General features: G+C 38.9%; 1 long non-coding RNA gene and 2 pseudogenes across 1 annotated transcript; 2 read left to right on the top strand and 1 right to left on the bottom strand.

The window, feature by feature from the left end:
* Positions 1–1,592: 1,592 nt before the first annotated feature.
* On the bottom strand, positions 1,593–1,951 carry LOC144307201 (small ribosomal subunit protein uS10 pseudogene; annotated as a pseudogene).
* Positions 1,952–3,225: 1,274 nt separating this feature from the next.
* On the top strand, positions 3,226–7,209 carry LOC144307421 (uncharacterized). The gene is made up of 2 exons (XR_013374301.1): positions 3,226–3,420; positions 6,853–7,209. It is a non-coding gene; the product is annotated as an uncharacterized LOC144307421 (long non-coding RNA).
* On the top strand, positions 3,767–5,384 carry LOC144307418 (large ribosomal subunit protein eL39 pseudogene; annotated as a pseudogene).
* Positions 7,210–15,564: the final 8,355 nt, after the last annotated feature.

The following is a 15,564-nucleotide window of genomic DNA, read 5'->3' as shown; positions in this document are numbered from 1 at the left end:
CAAAGCTACTGCATAAGCCTCAGGTGGCCTCCAGTGACCTCAGGGTGTACAATACTGCTACACCCCAAACATTTAACTATGGCGCTGGTCTCAGTCCATGTGTGTGGACCTCTTGGAAACCATAACACACACTGGTGGATCTAGAGAATGCAGTTAACAGGCAGAGCTGAAGAAAGAATATGAATTCTAGGGGCAAACAAACATCTCAATTTGTAGCTCTTTTAGTGCTTGATGGGCAGAAAAATGTTTACACTTTTAAAATACAAGCCAGCCCAGGTGGCTCAGTCAGTTAAGTGTCTGCCTTTGGCTCAGGTCATGACCCCAGGGTCCTGGGATACAGTCCTGCATCAGCTTTCTGCTCAGTGAGGTGTCTGCTTCTCCCACTACCGTTCCCCCATGCTTGTGATCTTTCTCGCTCTCTCTCTAAAAAAATAAATAAAATCTTTAAAAACACAAAAACAAAAACAAGCCAGCTGAATCCATATGGACTAAAAGAACTTGTGACAGTTAAGCTTTAAATTATTACTGCCACAGGAGTTGGGTGATAGTTACTTGGATGTGTTCACTTTGTGAAAAAAATTATATTATATTATATATATATATATATATATATATATATATATATATATACTTGATTTGTGTACTTTTCTCTACATCAATGTTTTACTTTTAAAAAAAGTTTGTATGGAAATTGATTAGTTCCTGGGACACCTGGATGGCTCAGCAGTTGAGCAGCTGCCTTTGGCTCAGGGTGTGATCTCAGAGTCCCAGAATCGAGTCCCGCATTGGGTCCCTGCATGGAGCCTGCTGCTCCCTCTGCCTGTGTCTCTGCCTCTCTCTCTCTCTCTCTCTCTCTCTGTGTGTCTCTCATTAATAAATAAATAAAATCTCTCTAAAAAAAAAAAAAAGGAGGGATCCCTGGGTGGCGCAGCGGTTTGGCGCCTGCCTTTGGCCCAGGGCGCGATCCTGGAGACCCAGGATCGAATCCCACATCGGGCTCCCGGTGCATGGAGCCTGCTTCTCCCTCTGCCTGTGTCTCTGCCTCTCTCTCTCTCTCTCTCTCTGTGACTATCATAAATAAAAAAAAAAAAAAAAGGAAAATGATTAGTTCCAAACCTGTGTAAAAAGCATTAGTCTGTCTGCCCCAGATCCATCTATATTTTAATTAAATGTCTTATTGCTCAAACAACTGTTAATCAGATATTCCCTAATGTGAAGCCAAATATATTCTAATACCTTATCCTGAAATTTCACTTAAGTTTACTAATTTATTAACATAAAATTTATAGTAATTTCTATAATATTTAAAGACTTTAATGTAAGAGAATTATGTTCCCCTTTTCATTCCTGGTATGATTCATATGTAATCTTTTTTTTTAACACTGATATTTTTTTAAAAAGTTGATTTAAGGGATGCCTGGGTGGCTCAGTGGTTGAGTGTCTGTTTTTGGCTCAGGTCCTGGGATCGAGTCCCATATCGAGCTCCCCACAGGGAGCCTGCTTCTTCCTCTTCCTATGTCTCTGCCTCTCTCTGTGTGTCTCATGAGTAAATAAAATCTTAAAAAAAAAAAAAAAAATTTTTTTAAGTTGAGTTAAGCCTCTGCAATGGTGACTTCAACCTCAACTAACTCCTGGCCCAATACTGATGGAAGTGATCTGCTTAACAATCTCAGAAGGACTGTGCAAATCGATGAATGACTTGTAGATTCTCACCAGAAAACCATCCCAAGTCTTGGAACTTTCACCAGAAGTTTTCCTTGTAGTGATTCTGAGTCTTGCTTGGCAACTGAACTGGGCCTGTCACGTTGAGATTCTTTTCTTTTGCACCTCTGATCAAGTCAGCACATACCTTCTCCAAAGATTTTACATTCCAGCTGGTTAGAGTAATTCTAATTCAGTGAATTGCCAGCTCTGGTTCCATGGTGTCTTCCCTAGTGTCTTTAAAAGCCATATCTGCAACATGGCTTCCTAACGGACTTGTTCCTTGGCAACAGAGAACAGCAGTGAGGCAGAAGCAGGAACAGGGCATCCAAAGTTCTGCTGTAGCTGTGACTACATCTTTCTAAAGAGCCATATGTAATCTTATTTATTTATTATCGATCTTGTTATAAGTTTGTCTATTTTTTTTTAAAGATTCATTTATTCATGAGAGACACACACAGAGAGAGGCAGAGACATAGGCAAAGAGAGAAGCAGGCATCTCGAGGGGAGCCTGATGTGGGACTCAATTTTAACTCCTGCTTTGTCTTTATAGATCCCTCTATGGTGTCATCTCTATTTTGATAATTTTTGTTTTTACCTGTATTATTTCTCCGATATGCTTTCTTTAATATTACTCTGCTTTTCAAGATAATTTCTTGATTATTCAAATTCTTGATTTGAATTTGATAATTCAAATTTGAATTTGATAATTCTTGATAATTGAATTATCAAATTCTTGATAATTTCTTTCTTTTTAAAAAGATTTTACTTATTTATTTGAAGGAGAAAAAGAAAGAGTGAGCAAGAGAGAGCTCAAAGCAGCGTGAGGGGCAGAGGGAGAAGCAGATTTCTTGCTGAACTGGGAGCTCCATGCAGGGCTCCATTCAGTGACTCTGGGATCAGGACCTGAGATGAAGGCAGACAACTGACTGAGCCACTCTAAGATCATTTCTTGTTCTTTTCTGATTTGCAATTAAACTGATGTTTCTGTTGAATTTGATTTTATTTATAAATTTCTTTTTTTCAATTTGGGGGAGCTTTTCTGGATCTGAGGATTGATTTCTCTCAACAACCCTGAAAAATTCCTAGTCGTTTTATCTTCAAATATTGCTTCATCCCCAATCTCTCCATTATCTCCTTCTGGAACTCCACTGAGCTATATGTTTGACTTTTTTATTCAGTCTTCCATTTTTTCTTAACCCTTCATTCATATTTTCTATCTTTGAATCCATGGACAGCATTCTGGGTAAATTCTTTGGATCTATTTTATACTGCACTGGTTCTTTTTTTCAATTGTGTCCATTCTACTGTATAATCAGTCCTTGACAATTTAAATAACATCATGTATTTTTTATTTATAGAAGTTCTACTTTGTTCTTTAAAAAAATCTGCTTAGTTATTCATTATGGTTTCTTTTCCTGCTCAGTTTATTTTTCCTGCTTTTATTTCTTGAAGCATATTAAACATAATCATTTTATATTATTTCATTGATAAAAATTCAATATATGGAGTCTTTACATTTCAGCTTCCACTATATCAGATTTCTGACTCTCACTCATGATATCTTTTGCTTGTAGGTATTTAAGCCTCAGTAATTCTTTGAGACCTGGGTTAAAAATAAGCTCTTCCTAAGAAAGTATTTGCTTCTACCAATTATCAAATTTCTACTTAAATTTTTTCTAACCACACGAGCAACAGAAATTCCAACCAAAAGCCTTTGTGAGTACTAGCATATTATTTATCTATTGCATAACAAATTGCATATCTTAGCAGCTGAAAGCAATAAACATTTATTATCTTTAAATTGCCTCTGTAGGGACGCCTGGGTGGCTCAGTGGTTGAGCATCAGCCTTCGGCTCAGGTCATGCATGATCCCAGGTTCCAGGATCAAGTCCTGCATTGGGCCCCTGTGGGGAGCCTGCTTCTCCCTTTGCCTATGTCTCTGCCAATCTCTCTCTGTGTCTCTCATGAATGAATGAATGAATGAATGAATGAATGAATGAATAAATAAATAAATAAATAAATAAATAATAAAATCTTTTAAAAAAAAAATTAAGGGGGCAGCCCGGGTGGCTCAGTGGTTTAGCACCACCTTCAGCCAGGGCCTGATCCTGGAGATCCGGGATTGAGTCCCATGTCAGGCTCCCTGCATGGAGCCTGCTTCTACCTCTGCCTATGTCTCTGTCTCTGTCTCTCTCTGTGTCTCTCATGAATAAATAAAAATCTTTAAAAAAATAAAAATTAAAAAATAAAAAAAATTTAGGGACGTCTGGGTGGCTCAGCGGTTGGGAGTCTGCCTTTGGCTGAAGGTGTGATCCCAGATGCCCTGAATCGAGTCCCGCATCAGGATATTTGCATGGAGCCTGCCTCTCCTCCCTCTGTGTCTCTGCCTCTCTTCCTGTGTCTCTCATGAATAAATAAGTAAAATCTCTAAACAAAAAATAATAATAAAAATAAATTTTAAAAAAGTTTAAGTGGTCTCTGTAGAATCTGGGGGTAATTTAGGTGAGTAGTTTTAGCTCAGGGTCTCACTTGAGGTTGCATATAAGATGTCAGGAAGGAGCAACCATCTAAAGCCTTAGCTTCACTGGAGCTGAAGGATACACTTCCAAGGTGGCTTACTCAAAAGCCTGACAAGTTAATGCTGGTTGCTAAGAGGAGGCCTCAGTTTCTTGCCTCTTCATAAAACTGCTTGAGAGTCTTTGTGACATAGCAGCTGATTTCTCCCAGAATGAATGTTCCAAGAGAGAGAAACTACAATCCTCAATATCTTCTGTGACCAAGCCATGAAACTCACACAAAGTCATTTCTGAAATATCCTATTATCTATATAAGTAAGCCATATTCAATGTAGGTAGTGACTACATTCAAGAATGGGAATACCAGAAGGTAGAGAAAACTGGGACCATCTTAGATGCTGGCCACCACACATGGCTTCTTGTTGTAAATTATCCAAGGAAACTTTCTCCTCATTCTTTTCAATACTAAAGTGAGGCCCGGCCCTTCCGCTGCCATCCTGGTTGCATGTGGTTGACTGTGATCGCCATATCTTCTCACAAGACTTTCAGAATCAAGCGATTCCTGGCCAAGAAACAAAAGCAGAATCGTCCCATTCCCCAGTGGATTCGGATGAAAACTGGTAATAAAATTAGGTACAACTCCAAGAGGAGGCACTGGAGAAGAACCAAGCTGGGTCTATGAGGAAGCATCGCACATCATGAAATAGCAAACATAATTGGCACACATATTGAAGCCGCATGGAGATCACATGTTCCTATCCTATCAATATGAAAACATCCTTCCTACCTGGCCAATAGACACGTCTTACCAAGGGAATGATTTTCTCTGTTACTATGCCTCTATACCAGTAGGTTGGTTCAGTAATAAATGTGAGACGTTTCAGCTGAGCTGCTGTTGTGTCCTGATTTGTGAAGTACTGAATTCCCCCTCCTGTCAGATCTCACATAGCACTGTCTGATAGAACTTTCTGCAGTGATAGAAATGGCCTTTGACAATGAAGTATTTAAAGTGTGGCTAGGGGACGCCTGTGTGGCTCTGTCTGCTAAGTGTCTGCCTTTGGCTCAGGTCTTGACGGGGAGTCCGCATGTCTCCCCCTCTCTGCTCCTCCCCCTGCTCATGTGCTTTCCCTTAAATAAAATCTTTAAAAAATAATAATAAATAAAGTGAGGCCAGATATATATCCTTGCCAACTGATTTTTTAAAAAATAAGATTCAATTTTTTTTATTTTTATACCATGGGTGCTCTTCCTTGGGTCCTAACTCTAAGTAGCCACCTACTATTAAATTATCTACTTAGCAGGTTCTGTGATCCATGTAGCTATCAAAGTAGAATACAAGGCTTCAGGGTTGGTCAGAAAACCTCAAAGTGGGTGCCAGAGCATTGAACTTCCAGAACTTCTCTTATAACTCATAGTGCGACTTTGGAGATTTCTTTTATGCTAGCCCAGCAACACATTTAAAAGGTTTTTTGCTAAATAATATTTCAGGACTCAGTTGGTTAAGCATCTCGCTTCAGCTCAACTCATAATCCTAGGGTACTGGGATTGAGCCCCTTGTTGGGCTGCCTACTCAGAGGGGAGTCGGCTTCTCCATCTGCCCCTCACCTCACTCAGTGCTCACTCTCTCTCATTCTCTCTCTCTCTCTCTCTCTCTCTATATATATATATATATTGCTTTCTCTCAAATAAATAAACTCTTTAATCTTTTTTTTAAAATTTTTTATTTATTTATGATAGTCACACACATAGAGAGGCAGAGACACAGGCAGAGGGAGAAGCAGGCTCCATGCACCAGGAGCCCGACTTGGGACTCAATCCGAGGTCTCCAGGATCACGCCCTGGGCCAAAGGCAGGCGCCAAACCACTGCGCCACCCAGGGATCCCAAACTCTTTAATCTTTTAAAGAGTTCATTTATTTATTCATAAGAGACACAGAGGGAGAGGCAGAGACATAGGCAGAGAGAAAAGCAGGCTTCCTGTTGGGAGCCTGATGTGGGACTTGATTCTGAATCTCTAGGATCACTCCCCAAGCTAAAGGCAAACACCCAACCACTGAGCCATCCAGGCATCCCAAAAAATAATATTTTATTCATAATTTTAAGTGAAACAGAAGGTTTGTTCAAATTAACTCCATGTTAAAAAAAATTAACTCCTTGTAATTTCATTATGTAGGCAGAAATAAAATTCAATTAAAATATTTACTTGAAATTAATAATATACTATATGTTAATTAATTGAAATTAAATTTAAAAAATTAATTGATATAAAAAATTTTCCTTGAATTTGTACTATTTTTTTTTCTAATTTTTAGGAGAGAATACTTGCCACTTTAGCTTGAGTCTATCTTCTCTTCTATTCTATGCATTTAAGACTATTGATGTTCCACTTGGTACTGTTTCAGCCATTTTTTACTGATTTTGAAATGTAAGGATTGTATTATGATAACAATTCTAGATATATTCTAATTCTTCATTATATTTCCTTCTTTGGCTCATGGATTGTTAAAATGTGTTTTATAAGTAATTTTAAGCACTTAATTTTTGGTTAGCTAATATTTTCATAAAAATCAAAGATGAAAAATGTGAAATGGTATTCTTTTTTTTAAAAAAAGATTTTATTTATTTATTCATAGAGACACAGATCGAGAGAGAGGCAGAGACACAGGCAGAGGGAGAAACGGGCTCCCTGCATGGAGGACTTGATCTCAGGTCTCCAGGATTACTCCCTGGACTGAAGGCCGTGCTAAACCACTGAGCCACTCAAGCTGCCCCTGTGAAATGGTATTAAATGAAGTTTCCATCCTACTACTGATCCTATCTACATAGTTTTATACACTCCCCAATACACGTGTCCAGTGTTAAATTTTGGGAGTATATTTCCAAATAATTTTTATATATACCTGCAAATATATATACACAAATGTAATATATCATTACAAAAGTGGTAATCATATTAAACAATACTCAGTATTTTGAGTTATTTATTTCAACTGTGTATGTTTTCTTTTCATAAAAGTCCACGGAGACGTGTTTTAAGTTTTCCAAATGTGTGCACTTAAAATATATGGGTTTTTTTTTAAGATTTATTATATATTTTAGAGAGAGAGCATGGGGAAAGCGGCAGAGGGAGAGGGAAAGAGAATCTTAAGTAGATTCCCTGCTGACATGGAGCCTGGTGCACATCTCAATCCTATGACCCTAAAATCATGACCGGAGCCAAAATTGAGTCAGATGCCTAAGCCACCCAGGCACCCCTAAAAGATATGTTTTTATTATTCATCTCTAATTTTACCTCATTATAATCAGAAAATGTGACCAACACAATAGTTAGGTTTTTTGGTATTTATTGATCCTTGCTTCCTAGATCGATATGTTCAGGGGTATTGATTTAAAAATTATCCCTATTCAACTCCCCTATTTACCTAGGGTCATAAAATTTATCAGATAATGGTTCCGTTATAGCTGTTGTTCCAGAAATGGTATATTGCCTGGGAGAAACCAAATAGCTGTTATGCAGGTATCGATCTTTTTTTTTTTTTTTTAAGATTTTATTTATTTATTTGAGAGAGACAGAGAAAGAGAGCAGGGGAATAACAGAGGAAGAAGGACAAGCAGACTCCATGCCAAGCATAGAACCCAACATAGGACTCAGTCCCAGGACCCCAAGATCATGGCCTGAGCCAAAATCAAGAGTTGAGGCTTAATCAACTCAGCCACCCAGGACCCCCACATATACTGATTTTGGAAAAGATTTTTTAAAAATCTACATCAGTGGGCCCCAGGTGGCTCAGTGGTTTAGCACCACCTTCAGCCCAGGGCCTGATCCTAGAGACCCAGGATACAGTCCCATGTCGGGCTCCCAGCATGGAGCCTGCTTCTCCCTCTGCCTGTGTTTCTGACTCTCTCTCTCTCTCTCTCTGTCTCTATGAATAAATAAATAAAATATTTTTTTAAAAAGTACATCAGGGATCCCTGGGTGGCGCAGCGGTTTGGCGCCGGCCTTTGGCCCAGGGCGCGATCCTGGAGACCCAAGATTGAATCCCACGTCGGGCTCCCGGTGCATGGAGCCTGCTTCTCCCTCTGCCTGTGTCTCTGCCTCTCTCTCTCTCTCTGTGTGACTATCATAAATAAATTTAAAAAAAAAAAAAAAAAAGGTACAACATAGAATTATAATCAATGATATCATAATAGTGTTGTATAGTGACAGATGATAGCTTAAGCTTATGGTGAACATAGCATAACAGAATTCTTGAATCACTATGTTGTACACCTGAAACCGAGTAACAGTGTATGTCAATGATAACATCGATTTAAAAAAAAAAGTGCAAGAGAAGCAATGCAGGAGAGTGGTCCCAGTGGTCCCAGGGAGAAGAAGAGAAAGTGAATCACCCAGCCACATACCTGGAGATAGTTTCTAGATTTCAGAACAGTGAACAGAAACAGCCCAGAGTGTCCTTAAGTTGAGGAGTGTAGTTGACAATTTGGCAGATCGGGGCATCTATATTTTACAGGGCAAAGTGTTAGGGAGGAAAGAGCTGCAAAGATATACAGGGCACTTCCCTTTAGTCTCCAGTTGAATACTGATCAACCCATGCTGTGAGAAAACTGCCATAGACCAATGAAAGCACCACTGGGTAGAAGATGCAGAATAACTCCCAGAAAATATACAAGGTTGAAAATAGTTCATATTCCCAATAATCAGAGTGGAGCAACCTTGTAATACAAAAAACTAGCGTAGAATACTAAGGATTGCCTCAGTAGGCAATAGGATAAAGATAGGATAAAGATAGCTATGATTTTACTTTTTTAAAAAAATTTTACTTAACAAAGCTAAAAAGCAACCCATGAACGAACCAAATTATTTCCAATAATTTAATAGTATCCTGGGTCGCCTGGGTGGCTCAGAAGTTGAGCATCTGCCTTCAGCTAAGGGCGTGATCAAGTTCTCATCCCTGCTTCTCCCACTGCCTGTGTCTCTCTGCCTCTCTCATGAATAAATAAATAAAATCTTAAAAAAAAATTAACAGTATCCCAGAATAAACATAGTATTTAGACAATAACAACAAAAAACCCACCATCACCCAAGAGTATAAAATTCACAATGTTCATCATCCAACAAAAAATTATTAGGCAGCAAATATACACGAAAATACAATCCATAATGAGGAGAAAAATCATATGATAGAAATAGATTCAGAAATGACATAAATAATAGGCATATATTCCATAATTTCAAACAATTACAATAAATTATGAGAATGTTGAAAAACATGGAAGGTATTTTTTTTCAAATTCACATATAACTGGAGTATCTGGGTCATCAGTCAGTTAAGTGTCTACCTCTTAATTTTGGCTCAGATCATCTCAGGGTCATGAAATCAAGCTCTTTGTGAACACAACGTCTGCTTGTTCCTCTGCCTGCCCCTCCCCATGCTCATGAGCTTTCTATCTCAAATAAATTCTTTTTGTTTTTGTTTTGTTTTGTTTTAAAGATTTTATTTATTTATTCATGGGAGACACAGAGAGGCAGAGACATAAGCAGAGGGAGAAGCAGGCTCCATGCAGGGAGCCGGATGCAGAACTCGATCCCGGAACTCCAGGATCATGCCCGAGCCAAAGGCAGATGCTTAACTGCTGAGCCACCCAGGCATCCCTCTCTCAAATAAATTTTTAAAAAACTATATAAAATTCACATATAACTTTATTATGTTTAAGTTTTTATTTTATTATATTTTCATTATTATTATTTAAGTAAGCTCTACACCCAACATGGGGCTTGAATTCTTTGAAATAAAGAGTCACATGCTTTATTGACTAAGTCAGCCAGATGCCCCCACATAGAACTTTGAGAGATGAAAAATACAGTGGATTGGAGCACCTGGGTGGCTCAGTCAGTTAAGCATCTGCCTTTGGCTCAGGTCATGATCCCAGGGTCCTGGGATCAAGTCCCACTTTGGGCTCCCTGCTCAGTGAAGAGCCTGCTTCTCCCTCTCCCTCTCCCTCTCCCTCTGCCCTTGCCGCCACTCATTCTCTCTCTCTCTCTCTCTCTCTCTCTCTGTGTGTGTGTGTGTGTGTGTGTGTCTATGAATAAATAAATAAAATACTTTAAAAAAAGGAAGAAAAATAAACTGGAGAGAATTGTATTGTTAGAGCCTCCATAACAGAATCACAGCCTGGATGGCTTAATCCACAGAAGCTATTTCTGGAGACTGATGTTCAAGATCAAGTTTACAGCAAAGTTTACATCTAATGAGGATTCTTCCTTTGCTTAGAGATGGCCACCTTCTTGCTGTGTCCTCACATGACCTTTTCTTTGTATGAGTGCACTTCTGATTTCTTTCGCTTATAAGGATATCAATCCTATTAGGTTAGGGCCCCATCCATATGGTCTCATTTTACCTTAATTACTTCTGTAAAGGCCCTATCTCCAAATAAAGTAATATTGGGGGTTAAGATTTTAACATATGACCTTTGAGGGAGGCATAATTCAATTGATGACAGGATTTTTTTTTTTTAATTTTCTTTTTTTATTTATTTATGATAGTCACAGAGAGAGAGAGACAGGCGCAGAGACACAGGCAGAGGGAGAAGCAGGCTCCATGCACCGGGAGCCCGACGTGGGATTCGATCCCGGGTCTCCAGGATCGCGCCCTGGGCTGAAGGCAGGCGCCAAACCGCTGCGCCACCCAGGGATCCTGATGACAGGATTAATAGCAGACCAAACACAACAAAAATTGATTGGAGAACTTGAAGATGTAGCAATGGAAACTGTACAAAATGAAAAACACAAAAGGATAAACAACACTGAAAAATATAAGCAAAACAGCATGAGATGTGGGACAACTTCAAGTGGCCTAATATGTATAATCCCTGAATGAGAGAAAGGTCAGGCAGAAGAAATATTTAAATACTTAAAGCCTAATGGATAAAAATTTTTCCAAATTTATAAAAATCATAAATCCACAGATCTGGGGCATCTGCCTAATTCATTTGGTAGAGCATGTTATTCTTGATCTCAGGGTCATGAGTTGAAGCCCCACATTGGGAATGGAGCCTACTTTAAAAGAAAAAAAAGGGCAGCCCGGGTGGCTCAGCGGTTTAGTGCCTGCCTTCGGCCCAGGGCATGATCCTGGAGTCCCGGGATCGAGTCCCACATCAGGCTTCCTGGTTGGAGCCTGCTTCTCCCTCTGCCTGTGTCTCTGTCTCTTTCTGTGTCTCTCCTGAATAAGTAAATAAAATATCAAAAAATAAAAAGAAAAGAAAAAAAAGTGTTTTTTGTTTTTGTTTTTTTTTTTAATTAAATCCACAGATCCAAGAATGTCAACAAACCTCAAGCCAAGACACAGGAACAAGTACATCACAAATTGCTTAGAACTACTGATAAGGAGAAAATCTTCTTCTTCTTCTTCTTCTTTTTTTTTTTTTTTTTGTTTAAAGATTTCATTTATTGAGAGAGAGGGAGCACAAGTGAAGGCAGAGAGGGAGGAAGAGAGGGAGGGGGAGAAGGAAGCAGGGAGCCTGATGTGGAGCTCAATTCCAGGACCCTGGGATCATGACCTGAGCTGAAGGCAGATGCTTAACCAACTGAGTTACCCAGATGCCCCAAGAAGAAAATCTTAAATCGTGAAAACAGATTTAAAAAGGCAACTTATTGGGGCACCTGGGTGACTCAGTGGTTGAGTGTCTGCCTTTGGCTCAAGTCATGATCCCCGGGGTCCTGGGATCAAGTCCTACATCAGGCTCCCCCCAGGGAGTCTGCTTCTCCCTCTGCCTGTATCTCTGCCTCTCTCTGTGTCTCTCATGAATAAATAAATAAAATCTTTTTTTAAAAAAAGAAGACTTAAAGATAATGCAGTACATTTTTTCAGACTTAAAGATAATGCAGTAGATTTCTTGTTGGAAATAATGCAAGTGTAAAAAAGTAAAATAATATATTTAAAGTACTGAAAGAAAAAATTATCAATCTAGAATTCTGTGCCCAGAGAAAAATGTGCAAAACAATGGTCAAATAAAGATGTTTTCAGCATACAAAATCTGAAGAAATTCATACAAGCACACCTGAACTATAAAAATGCTAAAGTAAGCCTATAGAAAGGAGAATATTATCAAATGGAAATCTGAATCTATACCAAAAAGTGGAAATGATAAATATATGGTGGATGTGAAAGACCTTTTAAAATTATGTAAATTTAGGGGCAGCCTGGGTGGGTCAGTGGTTTAGCGCTGCCTTCAGCCCAGGGCATGATCCTGGAGTCCCGGGATTAAGTCCCACGTCAGGCTCCCTGCTTGGAGCCTGCCTCTCCCTCTGCCTGTGTCTCTGACTCTCTCTCTCTCTGTCTTTCATGAATAAATAAATAAAATCTTTTAAAAAAATTATTTAAATTTAAATTTCTTTAAAAGAAAACTGAGGGCACATGACTATTTTAGTTAGTTGAGCATGGGACTCTTGATGTTGGGGTTGTGACTTTGAGCCCCACAGAGGTATAGAGAATTTTTTGATAATAAAATCTTTAAAAAATAATAAAATAAAACTATTTAAGCAAACAATAGGCACACCTGGGTGGCTCAGTCAGTTAAGCATCTAACTCTTGAGCTGAGTTCAGTAGTATAATGTTACTTCAAAGTAGACAGTGATAAGATGTATTCTATAGACCATAAAGCAACTACTCAACAAAACAAAATCCAAAGCACTAGAAGCTAATAAAGCAATGAAAAAGATAAAATAGAATCATGAAAAATCCTCTGTCCAAAAGAGGTTTTTTTTTTTTTTTTTTTAGTGATTTTATGTATTTATTTGAGAAAATAGACATAGAGCTCAAACATGAGTGGGGGTAGGAGTGGGGAAGAGGCAGAGGGAGAGCAACAAGTGGACTCCCCACTGAGCAGGTTGCTCTATGTGGGTCTTAATCCCAGGCCCCTGAAGTCACAACCTGAGCCAAAGTCAGACACTGAACTAACTGAGCCATCCAGGCACTCCCAAAAGAGTTTTTTTTTTTTTAAAGAGAGAAAAGGAGGACAATGAGCAGGTGGAACAAACAGAAAGATATTAACAAATAGTTAACTTTAAATTTAACATCATTAAACAATTTTAAGTCTTAACATCTGAATTAAAAATATTTTCAAATTTTATTTTAAAAAAGCAATATCCAGGGGCACCTGGGTGGCTCAGTGAGTTAAGAAACTGGCTTGATTTCAGCCCAAGTCATGGTCTCAGGGTCCTAGGATTGAGTCCTATGTCCATCTCTGCCATCAGTGAGGAGTCGGCTTCAGAATTATTTCTCCCTTTGCCACTCCCCCCACTCTTTTTTTTCTCTCTCTCTCTCAAAATAATAAATCTTTTAAAATATATAAAATTGGGCACCCCGGTGGGTCAGTGGTTTACGCGCCGCCTTCAGTCCAGGGCGTGATCCTGCAGACCCGGGATCAAGTCCCACATCAGGCTCCCTGCATGGAGCCTGCTTCTCCCTCTGCCTGTGTCTCTGCCTCTCTCTTCTCTCTCTGTGTGTCTCTCATGAATAAATAAATAAAATCTTTAAAATAAAAAAATAAAATATATAAAATTTAAAACTCAATATCCAACAAATATAACCATCAAGAAATTTATTTATTTATTTATTTATTTATTTATTTATTTATTTATTTCTTAAGATTTTATTTTTAAGAAATCTCTATACTCAATGTAGGGCTTGAACTCATTCATAACCCAGAGACCAAGAGTCACATATTCCACTGACAGATCCAGCTAGTCATCCCAAGAAATTCATTTTAAAATAAAGACAAAAATATGAGCAACTGCTTAGCTCAGTGAGTAAAGCATGTGACTCTTGGGCATGGAGCTCACTTTAAGAAAAATCAACTGGATTTAATGAAAACTTAAAAAATGTTTATATATATAAAATAAAAACACAAATAGAATAAAATAAAAGGATGCAAAATGATATATCATGCTAATACAAAAGCAGAGAAAGATGAAAAGCGCTCTAACTCTCCATCTACATAGCTGTCAAAATGGCATTAAGGAACTCCAAAAATCTACTACTCCATAAAGGTAATGAGAAATCTGGATAGAAATCTGCCAAAATAAACTTTTTCAAGCCCTTGAAATTAAACAAAGCCTTCTGATAATCTAAGAGTGTTTATTCACAAAAAAATGTCTGACTCTCAGTATGAACAATGAGTTCTGGGGAATCTTAACTTTCCCTAATCCAATACCCCTCCTCCCAGCTTCCACGTCCAATTTAAACCTGATAATCTCACAACTATAATAGTAGCTATGAAAACTAGCAGGCTAGAAGCCATTGGAGAGGAGAAAATGGATTTAGAGTTCCCCAAATGCCCCAATCCCAGAGAATTGTCACTATTTGAGTAGTCTGGCAGCTCACTGAATAATGCCGTTCTCAGAGCTTGTCTTTATTTGACCTGAATCAGAACTCAATCTTTAAGAATAGTCCTATCCACAGGACATTTATCAAAAACAATCTGTGGCAACTGTTTAACATCCAAGCTTCTATAGGTGTTGTTAACAATTGCAGCTAAGAATAGGCTGATGAGGGGCACCTGGGTGGCTCAGTGGTTGAGCATCTGCCTTCAGCTCAGGGCGTGATCCCAGGTCCTGGAATCAAGTCCCACATCCGGCTCCCCACAGGGAGCCTGCTTCTCCCTCTGCCTGTGTCTCTGCCTCTCTCTCTCTGTGTGTCTCTCTCATGAATAAATAAGTAAAATCTTAAAAAAAAAAAAAAAAAAAAAAAGAATAGGCTGATGAAAAAAAATCTTAAAAGGAAAAGTTAGAAACTAAGATGCCCATAGGGAGAGTTGTGAAAATCTGACATAGTCTTAGGAATTTATAATGCCACATGCATGGTATGTGCACACTCAAGAAAGACCTGAAAAGACCATAATGTCTCACTGCTGGCTAATTTCAGGTTTTGCTAAAGTAAGTGAAGGCTAATAAGAGGTGTAAACTGCCTGACAAAGTATCGACACCAGGGAGCCCGGGTGGCGCAGAGGTTTAGTACCACCTTTGGCCCAGGGCCTGATCCTAGAGACCTGGGATCGAGTCCCATGTCAGGGTCCCTGCATGGAGCCTGCTTCTCCCTCTGCCTCTCTCTCTCTCTCTCTGTGTCTCTCATGAATAAATAAAATTTTTAAAAAATTGTTGATGGGCAGCCCTGGTGGCTCAGTGGTTTAGCGCTGCCTTCAGCCCAGGGTGTGATCCTGGAGACCAGGGATCGAGTCCCACATCGGGCTCCCTGCATGGAGGGGAGCCTGCTTCTCCCTCTGCCTGTCTCTGCCTCTCTCTCTTTCTCTGTGTCTCTCAAGAATAAATAAATAAAATCTTTTAAAAA

This window comes from Canis aureus, chromosome 38, assembly GCF_053574225.1.
Source record: "Canis aureus isolate CA01 chromosome 38, VMU_Caureus_v.1.0, whole genome shotgun sequence".
NCBI lineage: Eukaryota > Metazoa > Chordata > Mammalia > Carnivora > Canidae > Canis > Canis aureus.
The sequence above is the reverse complement of the archived record's forward strand: the minus strand, read 5'-3'. Positions and strand labels throughout refer to the sequence as shown.